The following is a 12,519-nucleotide window of genomic DNA, read 5'->3' as shown; positions in this document are numbered from 1 at the left end:
TCAAGCTGGATTTAGAAAAGGCAGAGGAACCAGAGATCAAATTGCCAATAGCTGCTGGATCATTGAAAAAGGAAGAGAGTTCCAAAAAAACATCTACTTTTGCTTTATTGACTATGCCAAAGTCTTTGACTGTGTGGATCACCATAAACTGTGGAAAATTCTTCAAGAGATGGGAATACCAGACCACCTGACTTGCTCCTGAGAAATCTATATGCAGGTCAAGAAGGAACAGTCAGAACTGGACATGGAACAACAGACTGGTTCCAAATAGGGAAAGGAGTAGGTCAAGGCTGTATATTGTCACCCTGCTAATTTAACTTATATGCAGAGTACATCATGAGAAATGCTGGGCTGGAGGAAGCACAAGCTGGAATCAAGATTGTGGGGAGAAATATCACAGTAACCTCAGATATGCAGATGACACCACCCTTATGGCAGAAGGCGAAGAAGAACTGAAGAGCCTCTTGATGAAAGTGAAAGACGAGTGTGAAAAAGCTGGCTTAAAACTCAACATTCAGAAAACTAAGATCATGGCATCTGGTCCCATCACTTCATGGCAAATAGATGGGGAAACAATGGAAACAGTGACAGACTTTATTTTGGGGGGCTCCAAAATCACTGCAGATGGCGAGTGAAGCCTTAAAATTAAAAGACGCATGCTCCTTGGAAGAAAAGCTATGACCAACCTAGACAGCATATTAAAAAGCAGAGACATTACTTTGTCAACAAAGGTCCATCTAGTCAAAGCTATGGTTTTTCCCGTAGTCATGTATGGATGTGAGAGTTGGACTATAAAGAAAGCTGAGTGCCAGAGTTCAAAAAGTTCAAAAAGCTGATGCTTTTGAACTGTGGTGTTGCTGAAGACTCTTGAGAGTCCCTTGGACAGCAAGGAGATATAATCAGTCAGTTTTAAAGGAAATCAATCAGTCCTGAATATTCACTGGAAGGACTGATGCTGAAGCTGAAACTCCAGTACTTTGGCCACCAGATGGGAAGAGCCGATTCATCGCAAAAGCCTGATGCTGGTTAAGGTGGAAGGCGGGAGGAAAAGGGGACGACAGAGGATGAGATGGTTGGATGGCATTACCGACTCCATGGACGTGAGTTTAGGCTCTGGGAGTTGTTGATGGACAGGGAAGCCTTGTGTGCTGCAGTTCATGGGATCGCAAAGAGTCGGACACGACTGAGCAACTGAACTGAACTGATGACATAGAGCCTGTCCTCATGAAGCTCCTATCACTTCATTGCCTTCAGGGACCTAACTAATTATCAGGATCAAGAAACAACAATAATTTGAAGCATAATTCTGTGATTATCACTTTATAAGACAGAAGAAGTATGTTTTATGAACTCTGACTTCAAGGAATTTACAAAGTCATAACTTACACAGAACAATAGCAAATTATTGGAAGTACTATATATTATTGTTATATATTATAAAAATTGAGAGACTGTAATGAGCAGAAAAAATAATTGATCAAGTGTGTCCATAGTTGAAACAAATTGCTTTCGTTTTATGTAACTAATGTAAAAACATTTTTTTCTGGAGCCTACTCAATAAAGAAGGAAAAAAAAAAAAAAGAACCATTTTTATTTAAGTCAATAATAGTGATCTGCATGTCAATGTGGCAAAGATTAGTTTTAATTAAATGAAAATTAAACTGAAGAAAAAAGCGCTTTCACAAATCAGCATGTTTATTCAAAAACTGCAAGTATGCTGCGTTTTCTATTAAACTTATTTCTTGATAAGATTTCCCCAAGTTTTTAAGAATTTGGGAGCTTCCAGTAAGCAGCTGCTAGGGTTGACTCTAACTAAAGTTGTAATATGTAGAGTTCAATTATACATTTGAAAGAGAACCTTAAATATCAAATACTTTCTTTTTCTTTCTGTGGAACACCCCCATGAACCACTCTATTTGTAAAGACTGCTCTAAAGAACACTCCATAGTATGACCAGAAAATCAGTTGTCACTAGAGAATCTTAAAGAATACACGACTTAGGCTGGGCAAATCCAGGTTGGAATCCTGGTTCCCTGACATAGTTGTGGACTTTAAGTTACAAACTTTCTAAATTTCCTAAACTACAAACCAAGGATTATTATAAGAATTGATTCTAATAGTGTAGATAAAGTGCTTAGTTCAGCGTTCAAAACCATAACTTACACAAAATAGTAGCAAATTATTAAACGCACTGTTGTGTTAAATATGTCATAGAAATTCATAGGAATAATTTAGAAATCATCTGAAAGAACACAGTAGTGATAGCCATTATTCAGGATGACTCAATTGAATTCTTTTTCTACTTTCTGCTCTCAGTGGAAATATAAAGGTGTGATTCTTAAAAAGCCGTATTATAAGGGGTTAGGTTTTAAGTGAAGACCTAGCAACCTACTTCTTGGCTCAACTGATTAGTTCATTCATTCATTTACCACCAACCATATGTCAGGCACTGTACTAGATGCTGTTGAAAGTCCCTCCTCCCTGCCGCCCCCGCACCCTTGGTTACTTTCAGACATCCTTATAATTTTAGAATTTGTCAGCCCAAGCCAAAGTCCATCTTTGGGTGAATGATGATTATTTAAATAAAGCAAATTGACAGAAATACATCTTTTGGTATACAGCAAATAACCCTTGCTGTATTAACTAATTTCTATTCCTTTGCCCTTAAGAAACCTCTTCATATGTGGAGTATTTCTGCAGACAGTCCTTCAGCTTTTCCCCACTCTTCAAAAAGCAAGAAATGAAGTAAACTGTCTCTACAAAGCAGCAACGTTGTGCTATGTGTAGGTTGTGTGTTTTTTATTTTTTAGTTGGTGGAAAATTGCTTTACAATGTTATGTTGATTTCTGGCATATGACAGTGTGAATCAGTCATAATTATATATATATCCCCTTCCTCTTGAGCCTTGCTTCCCTCCTTACATCCCACCCGTCAAGTTCATCACAGAGCACCAAGCAAGCTCCTTGTATTAATACAGCAACTTTCCACTATTTTATACCTGGTAGCAATGGCACCCCATTCCAGTACTCTTGCCTGGAAAATCCCATGGATGGAGGACACAACTGAGCGACTTCACTTTCACTTTTCACTTCCATGCGTCGGAGAAGGAAATGGCAACCCACTCCAGTGTTCTTGCCTGGAGAATCCCAGGGACGGGGGAGCCTGGTGAGCTGCTGTCTCTGGAGTCGCACAGAGTCGGACACGACTGAAGCGACTTAGCAGCAGCAGCAGCAGCAGTATATATATGTCAATGCTACTTTCTCCGTTCTCGCCACCCTCACCTTCCCCTCCTGTGTCCACAAGTCTTCTCTACTAGGTTCATCAGTATCATTTTTCAAGATCCATATATATGTGTTAATATCCGATACTTGTTCTGCTCTTTCTGACTTACTTTACTCTGTATACGAGGCTTCAGGTTCATCCACCTCACTACAATTGGCTCAAGTTTTTTTCCTTTTTATGGCTGAGTAATATTCCATTGTTTATAAGTACTACATCTTCTTTATCCATTCATCTGTCAGTGAACATCTAGGCTGCTTCCATGTCTTGGCTATTGTAAATATGTGATATTTTTGTGTCTAAATCACAATATCATTTAGAAAAACTGACACAAATAACAATAAAATAGATAAAATGCAATTAAAAGGATTCTAACCATAATCAAAGAAAATAAAATTCCATTAAAAAATAAACCAAGCAAGAGAAATGTGCTGTTGCTATCAGTGACTACCCTACAATCTCCAGGGTCTTTCTTCTTTGACTTCCTTCACCCTAACTTATCCTGACTCTGTTCCTTCGGACTTTCCTCCTTTATTCTCCTCTAGCTAGTTCTGCAAACCTTAGCTCTTCTTTTTTGCTGCATTCAATCTCTTGGTGTGCATCTCCATTCATGAGGGTTCCATTCTCACTTCAAAGCCAAGTCTCCTCTGAATCTATCATTAGTCAAAAAAATGTCAACCTACGTTCAGGACAGCTTCACTTGAAGACCTCTCTTTAGTCCAAGCCTAAAGGCAACTTGAGCACCGAAGAATTGATGCGTTTGAGCTGTGGTGTTGGAGAAGACTCTTGAGAGTCCCTTGGACTGCAAGGAGATCCAACCAGTCCATTCTAAAGGAGATCAACCCTGGGATTTCTTTGGAAGGAATGATGCTGAAGTTGAAGCTCCAGTACTTTGGCCACCTCATGCGAAGAGTTGACTCATTGGAAAAGAGACTGATTCTGGGAGGGGTTGGGAGCAGGAGGAGAAGGGGACGGCAGAGGATGAGATGGCTGGATGGCATCACCGACTCGATGGACATGAGTCTGAGTGAACTCCGGGAGTTGGTGATGGACAGGGAGGCCTGGTGTGCTGCGATTCATGGCATCGCAAAGAGTAGGACACGACTGAGTGACTGAACTGAACTGAACTGAAAGGCAACTTGACTTCTTGCTGTGCCTCGATCCAAATCAGCACCCTTTCCAAGTTAATAAGTGAAAGTGAAAGTGAAAGTGAAGTTGCTCAGTTGTGCCAACTCTTTGCGACCCCGTGAACTGCAGCCTACCAGGCTTCTCCGTCCATGGGATTCTCCAGGCAAGAATACTGGAGTGGGTTCCCATTTCCTTCTCCAGGGATCAAACCCGGGTCTCCCGCATTGGAGGCAGACGCTTTAACCTCTGAGCCACTAGGGAAGCCTCCAAGTTAATAGGCCATAATCAAAACCTTAGTCACTTTCTCCTTTGATTCCTACTGAACTGTGTTAGAGTCTTATTGCCCTTTCTTACCTGTGCCTAGAACAGTGACTGACATGGAGTGAAAATTCCATAAGTGCTTGCTAAACCAATGAATGAATGGATGGCAATAACTCTGTGAAGCATGCATGGGAGCTAATAGCAACTCCATTGTGCAGGTAAAGATCCAGAGGCTCAGAGAAGCCGAGTCACTCTCCCAAGGTAGAGTGAGTGAGTGAAAATATATTGTAGGAGAAAGGGAAGAAGTAGAATAACTATGAAGGAACAGCAAAGGAGCAGTAAGCGAGTTTATAAGTTGCTCGGTCGTGTCCAACTCTGCAACCCCATGGGCTGTAGCCCACCAGGCTTCTCTGTCTGTGGAATTTTCCAGACAAGAATACTGGAGTGGGTTGCCATTTCCTTCTCCAGGGGATCTTCCTGACCCAGGGCTTGAACCTGGGTCTCCTGCATTGCAGGGATGCTTTACCATCTGAGCCACCAGGGAATAATCAAGATAACTCAGCTGCTATTGACAGACGAGATTAATTCAGTCTCTGGCTCCTGAACAGGAGTGCTTTCTGTGCTTTCCTAAGACCTCTCTGTCTTCTCGGTATTCGCTCTTCTGTGACATCTAGTCATTGACAGGTGTGCTGTCTCTTTCTAACACTAGTTCAGACCTTCGGCACGTGCTGCATGTGTGTGCCTGTCGCTTCTGTTGGGTCCGACTTTTTGCGACCCTATGGGCTGTAGCCCACCAGGTTCCTCTGTTCATGGGATTCTCCAGGCAAGAATAATGGAGCGGATTGCCCACCCTTCTCCAAAGGATCTTCCCAACCCAGGGATCAAACTTGTGTCTCTTAGTTTCCTGCATTGCCAGGCAAGTTCTTTACCACTAGTGTCACCTGGAAAGCCCCATTTAAAGCTATGGCCTCCTAGATAGACTTACTTCCTGTGGTCTGGCTTCCACTGGTCTATGCAGCACCCAGAAGCCATGTCTCACCACGCATCTTTGCTTATTTCCTTGGTAATTCTCCTTGACGTTTCCAACCTTTCTGCAGTATCCTATTCTCTTCATTGCTACTTCCTTCTTAAATTTTTCTGATCTGCTTATAAACTCGCTTACTGCTCCTTTGCTGTTCCTTCATAGTTATTCTACTTCTTCCCATTCTCCTATAATATATTTTCACTTGGTTCTTTCCTTGGCCTTCTGTCCTTTTTATAGACTCTCTTTTTGAAAAGAGAGCCCACATCTTCTCAAACTTCTAAGCTAATAGCTCCAAAATCCCTTACCTTCCTAAGTGCCATCCTGTTTTTCCAACCACTGTTCAGCTGTGCTGCCTCTGTTTGGATCAAACTGCACTGACTTCTCTCCTGAGTCTGTTTGCCCGCCTCAACCTCCTAATCACACTGCAGGCCTCTCCAACTTTATTAACCACACAGAACACAACTTCCAGAGCCATTGCTGCTTCTTCCCTATTATTCGTAAGCTTTTCTGTCCTATCAAGTACCTAGGCTTGTTGCATTCCCTTTGTGACTCTGTAGCTTGTCTTCAGGTCCTCCATAATGTGGCTACACTAACCTGCCTGACCTGGACCTGCACCGTTCCCTGGCAGAGGTGCCCTGCTATGGCCAGCCTGGTGCAGCCACCCTTGGTGTAGATGCCAGGCTTGGGACCTCCTAAGGTTAAATGCACCCTTTCTCAGGCTTTCCAGATCCTCTAGGTTATTTGGTTAACCAGTTTTCCGTTCTGTCTGCATCCTCATATGCACTTCCTTCTCCCTTTCCTCACCATGTACTTCAGTTATTTGAAGTGCCTCTGTTATTGTTTAGTCACTAAGTCCTGTCCCACTCTTTTGCGACCCCAGGGACTATAGCCCGCCAGGCTCCTCTATCCATGAGATTTCCCAGGCAAGACTACTGGAGTGGGTTGCCATTTCCCTGTCCAGGCAATCTTCCCTACCCAGGGATGGAACCTGTGTCTTCTGCATTGGAAGCTGGGTTCTTTACCACTGAGCCACACCACACAGCAAACTGTTGAGAAATGGCGCTTTTTGTTGTTGTTGTTGTTGTTGTTGTTAATGGCAACAATAATAACAAATATATTTGTGTCTTAAATCCTTCATGAAACACTCCTTAAACCCTTCTGCTTTTTCCAACCCCTGGGCCACACATTTTCCTCTTCCAAACCAGTCTCAGCACAGATTAAAGGTAAGTAAGACAAAGCCATGAAACTCAGTACTTTGGCCACCTCATGAGAAGAGTTGACTCATTGGAAAAGACTGATGGTGGGAGGGATTGGGGGCAGGAGGAGAAGGGGATGACCCAGGATGAGATGGCTGGATGGCATCACCGACTCGATGGACAGTGAGTCTGAGTGAACTCCGGGAGTTGGTGATGGACAGGGAGGCCTGGCATGCTGCGATTCATGGGGTCGCAGAGTCAGACACGACTGAGCGACTGAACTGAACTGAACTGAACTGAAGGCAAAGCCATAGGAGCTGTAATCAAGCTCTGTTTCTATGCTACTGTGAAATTTCAGGCTTAACATGAAATGGTTAAAAAAACAAACACAGTAGCTTAAAAAAATAGCAAAGGTTAGAATGATTTTGAAATTTCTAGATTAAAAAAATGTAATGTCTATATATTAATAGCACCATTTTTATCTTCTTTTTGATGCCAACATTTCCATATTTTCTTTTGAGGAACCCCAAGAGTCTTTCTTTGCCTATATGATAAATCTATAGGGAATTGACACACTGGATGCAAGAAATTTGTCATATTTGTGTGAATGTCTTTGAGAAAAGTTAAAATATAACCCACTCCAGTACTCTTGATTGGAAAATCCCATGGACGGAGGAGTCTGGTAGGCTGCAGTCCACGGGGTCGCACAGAGTTGGACACGACTGAAGCGACTTAGCAGCAGCAGAAGAATGGTAAGAGAAAATATAAAACAATTATTGGGTAATTAACCAACAACATACCTCAAAAAAGATCTTAGATTCATAAAGGAGAACAGGATAAGAACAGTTCAACTATATGCAATCTACAAAACACATAATCCAAATATATGAAACGTGACTCTTACTATGATGTATAATAGATAGAATCCCTCCTAAAATTATTTTCCTCCTCCTCTTAGTCAAAGGAAACTCCAAATGAACAAGGCTCAATAAATTAATGTTTGTATACACATCCAAATTGTCTTCCAAAGCTGGAAAATGCAATTTTATAAGTGGCTTAAGTTGTGTTTAGAGTATTTTAGAATCAGAGATCACTTTGTTGTTTGATTGCAATTATCTGTTAAAAGGTATGGTGTATTTTAAGTCTCAGGTTTAATAATATTAAAAAAGAAACATTGAATTTTTATAATGGGAAAAAAATCGGTAACAGCTATAGTGGGAGAGAAATCAGTAACTCGAAACAGCAATAATGGGGGGTGGGGAACAGTAACTCGACTGCAAGTAAGAAAATATTTATTTCCCTGACCGGGAATCGAACCCGGGCCGCGGCGGTGAGAGCGCCGAATCCTAACCACTAGACCACCAGGGAACTTAGGTTAGTTCTTTCTCCGGGAGTATTTGGTTCTTTAAAAGTCTCTACGTAAACCGGACCAATGGCGGGAAAGATTGTTGACTTTAAACCCTGCCTACTTCTTTCCGGTTTCGGATTTCAGACTCTGAAACTCCGGCAAATTCTCGGTGCTCTCAGGCTAGCTCCGCGACGGCTCCCAAGACTGGAGACTCCAAATCGAATCCTCTTCTGACTGCCACGCTGCAAAAGACGCCCTGGGATTGTATCCGAATTACGTGACGTGTAAATATCTATACCTGGAAAATGTTAAAAGTACTGTCCAGAACCTTGTATTTGCTTTATTATTTTCTCAGTCATTTAGCTGCTCCTTCTAAATCTAATCTCTTTCGGTATATGTCTTTCTGTCTTTCTTTCTCACGCAGTTGTTAAAATCCCACTGGACTTTATATGAAATCGAACGTTTGATTGCCGCAGGCGGAGAGCATTTCCCGGTATAGAGCTCGGTGCGACCCTGCACACGACCTTGGCATAGAGCACATGCGGGGTAAACGTGGACGGTGAAGGGCTTCGTGGCCTTTTAGGACGCGACTGTTTTATTTACTGGGGAGTCAGATTAACGAAGCTAGGACGGCTGCGGATGTCTTGCTTAGTGAAAAACCCGGGCCTGTGCACTCGGTTCCAAGTAAACCGTTTCGCACTGTGCTTCCATTGCCTCCTATTTTTCAAACTGCTATTATCTGGGCAGTTGCTTCACTTCTTGTTATGTCGAGAAAAGGCCAGGGAATGATGCAATTACCAAAGGAATCAAGAAACCTTCCAGCCCAGCCTCAGTTCAGAATCCCTCATGAAATAGGAGCAGAAGGCAATAGCATGTAACTCAGCTTTGAAAGTGCCGACCGTTCAGTTGGACTGATGTAACCCTAGAGACCCCGCTCCGCTGCAAGATGGAAGGAGGCTTAAGTAAAACAGATATAAATTTGTAATGAACTTGCTCGCAACATCCGGCGCCGCTGTGAATTACAGCCTTCGTCCATCACAGTCGACTTTAGGATTTGTTCTGGTTTTCAGCAATTCAGAAATGGAGTTTACATTCTTGATAAAATTTGTCAAAAATTATTTACTAATACTCAAACAGGAAGATTAAAATGACTTAATAAATAAAGATGGAAACATCACCAGAAGAAATTTCTAAACAACGTAATTGCTATATTTTAGATGGGACCCACACTCCTTTCCTGTATCAAGGAATTTTTCGGAAATCGGGCGCTGTAGGTGGAGCTCTTGGTCTCAATTGGGGATTTTCAGAGCTTACATGATAAGTATCTGGTTTTGGATAAAAAGATAAAGCAGATATGACTTTTAGAATAATTTTAAGTTGTAATAGTTTGGTCACAATCTTGTACAAAGCGTTAGAAAGAGTACAACAAGAAACATCATCCCTCTTTCATCTTGTAATTACTCTTCACGTTTTCTGTCCAGAGCTGACCATTGTTAACAGTTTCTTCTGTATTCTCCTGGAAATCGTCTGTGCTATTTTAAATTGTTTTTATTTTCTATTTCCTAGAAATATCTATTTCTTTTTCTTCAAACTTTTTATCTTGAAACATTCCAAACCTACAGAAAACTGCAAGTATAGAACAATGAACACACATATACCCTTCATCCATCTTGTGCTAATTTAGTGGTACCAGCATCCGCTGTGTGACTTGTGCACTGAAATGTGACTAGTAAGAGTTGAGGTGTTCTATAGTTGAATGAATACTGGATTTTTAAGCCTTTGTATGGAAAAAAATGTAAGCACTCATTAATAGTTGAGTACATTTTAAATGCTAATTGAGTATATGAGTTAAAATATTAAAACTTAAATTATTAATATTAATTTCTCTTTATTGTTTTTAATGTAGCTGATGGAATATTCAAAATTATACCTATAGCTTGCATTATATTCTAATTTATAGTACTAATCTAGAGTCAACAGTGATCAATATTTTGCCCGAGAAGGCAATGGCAACCCACTCTGGTACTCTTGCCTGGAAAATCCCATGGACGGAGGAGCCTGGTGGGCTGCAGTCCATAGTGTCGCTAAGAGTGGGGCATGACTGAGTGACTTCACTTTCCCTTTTCCCTTTCATGCATTGGAGAAGGAAATGGCAACCCACACCAGTGTTCTTGCCTGGAGAATCCCAGAGGGGAGAGCCTAGTGGGCCGCTGTCTATGGGGTCGCACAGAGTCGGACACGACTGAAGTGACTTAGCAGCAGCAGCAATATTTTGCCATGTTTACTTTCTTTTGATCTTTTTTCTGAACCATTTGAGGGTAGTTGCAGACACCATGATACTTCATGTTGAAATACTATACCTAAGAACAAGCAGTACAATTATCACACTTGGGGAAATTGAATTTTATACAATAGTATTTATCATACAGTTCATAGTGAAATTTTCCAATTGTCTGACACCTTTTATATTTTTTTGTTTTTATCCAGGGTCCACTCAAGGATTATACATTGTATTTGTCTTGTTTCTGTAGTCTTCTTCCTTTAATCTGAAATAATCCCCCCCCCCCCTTTTTTTTTTACAGCAGTGAATAGTGGAGGACAATTGCTTCAGAAAGTCCTTCAGTTTAGACAAGCATTTCTTTTGTCAGGCAACTGCCTTAAGTGATGTGTTATTCTCAGTTCAGTTCAGTTGAGTTCAGTCGCTCATTCGTGTCCAACTCTTTGCGACCCCATGAATCGCAGCACGCCAGGCCTCCCTGTCCATCACCATCTCCTGGAGTTCACTCAGACTCACATCCATCGAGTCCGTGATGCCATCCAGCCATCTCATCCTGGGTCATCCCCTTCTCCTCCTGCCCCCAATCCCTCCCAGCATCAGAGTCTTTTCCAGTGAGTCAACACTTCGCATGAGGTGCCCAAAGTACTGGAGCTTCAGCTTTAGCATCATTCCTTCCAAAGAAATCCCAGGGTTGATCTTCAGAATGGACTGGTTGGATCTCCTTGCAGTCCAAGGGACTCTCAAGGGTCTTCTCCAACACCACAGTTCAAAAGCATCAATTCTTCGGCGTTCCGCCTTCTTCACAGTCCAACTCTCACATCCATACATGACCACAGGAAAAACCATAGCCTTGACTAGACGACCTTAGTCGGCAAAGTAATGTCTCTGCTTTTCAATATGCTATCGAGGTTGGTCATAACTTTTCTTCCAAGGAGTAAGCGTCTTTTAATTTCATGGCTGCAATCACCATCTGCAGTGATTTTGGGGCCCCAAAAAATAAAGTCTGACACTGTTTCCACTGTTCCGCCGTCTATTTTCCATGGAGTGATGGGACCGGATGCCATAATCTTCGTTTTCTAAATGTTGAGCTTTAAGCCAACTTTTTCACTCTCCTCTTTTACTTTCATCAAGAGGCTTTTTAGTTCCTCTTCACTTGAAAATGGAGGAAGAGGCCCATGAGCCCATGAGGAATGCAAGGGGCCTCTAGAAGCTGAAGAAGGCAAGGTGAAGGTTCTCCCTCAGAGCTTCCGGAAGGAAAACAGCTTTGCCAACAAACACCTGGATTTTAGCCTAGTGAGACCCATGTCAGAATTCCGGACTCCAGAACTGTAAGATAATAAATTTGTGGTGGTGTAAGTCAGGAAGTTTGTGGTGATTTTTTCACAGTACCAGTTGGAAATAAACACAGTAAGTTGGATCATTTGGTGAAGGTATGTGCTATATTTCTCCATTGTAAAGTTACCCTTTTCACTTGTAATTAACAAATATTTAAAAAAAAGCAATCATCACCTATGGGAGTAATACTCTGAAAATGTATGAATTCTCTCTTCCCCTGCAAAATCTCACCCAATGGCTTTAGCATCCACTGATAATCCTTGAATGAATCAGTTACTACTGTGGTGACTGCAAAACAGTGTTACTTTATCATTCTCATGTAAAGAACTTCGCTTTCTCTCCTCCATTATTTTTAAAATAACAATTTGGACTCACATTCTTTTTTTATTTTTGTGTTTTTAGTCAATGTGTTATAATCTACTGCTGTTGTTATTCACTTAGTTAAATTGTCCCAAATATGGCCACAATGAGTCCCTTTAAGCTTTCTCCTATATTCTTTCAACATGTTCCTGTAAATTTCTTAGCATTTATTTGCTTTCTGACATAAGGTAGTCCAGGCACACCCAATACTTCGTAAATGATTTGGAATATTAACATCTTTAATGCTTATATCTTTTTAAATTTCCTTGTTTAAATTGTTACATAAGAATGGGCATCCTCCACATACTTT

At 41.4% G+C, this 12,519-nt stretch overlaps 1 non-coding gene across 1 annotated transcript; it reads right to left on the bottom strand.

Annotated features, from left to right (window-relative positions):
- Positions 1-8,184: 8,184 nt before the first annotated feature.
- TRNAE-CUC (transfer RNA glutamic acid (anticodon CUC)) lies at positions 8,185-8,256 on the bottom strand. The gene has a single exon. It is a non-coding gene; the product is annotated as a tRNA-Glu (tRNA).
- Positions 8,257-12,519: the final 4,263 nt, after the last annotated feature.

This window comes from Budorcas taxicolor, chromosome 9 (assembly GCF_023091745.1).
Source record: "Budorcas taxicolor isolate Tak-1 chromosome 9, Takin1.1, whole genome shotgun sequence".
Taxonomy (NCBI): Eukaryota; Metazoa; Chordata; class Mammalia; order Artiodactyla; family Bovidae; genus Budorcas; species Budorcas taxicolor.
This window is presented reverse-complemented; position numbering and strand designations above follow the sequence as displayed.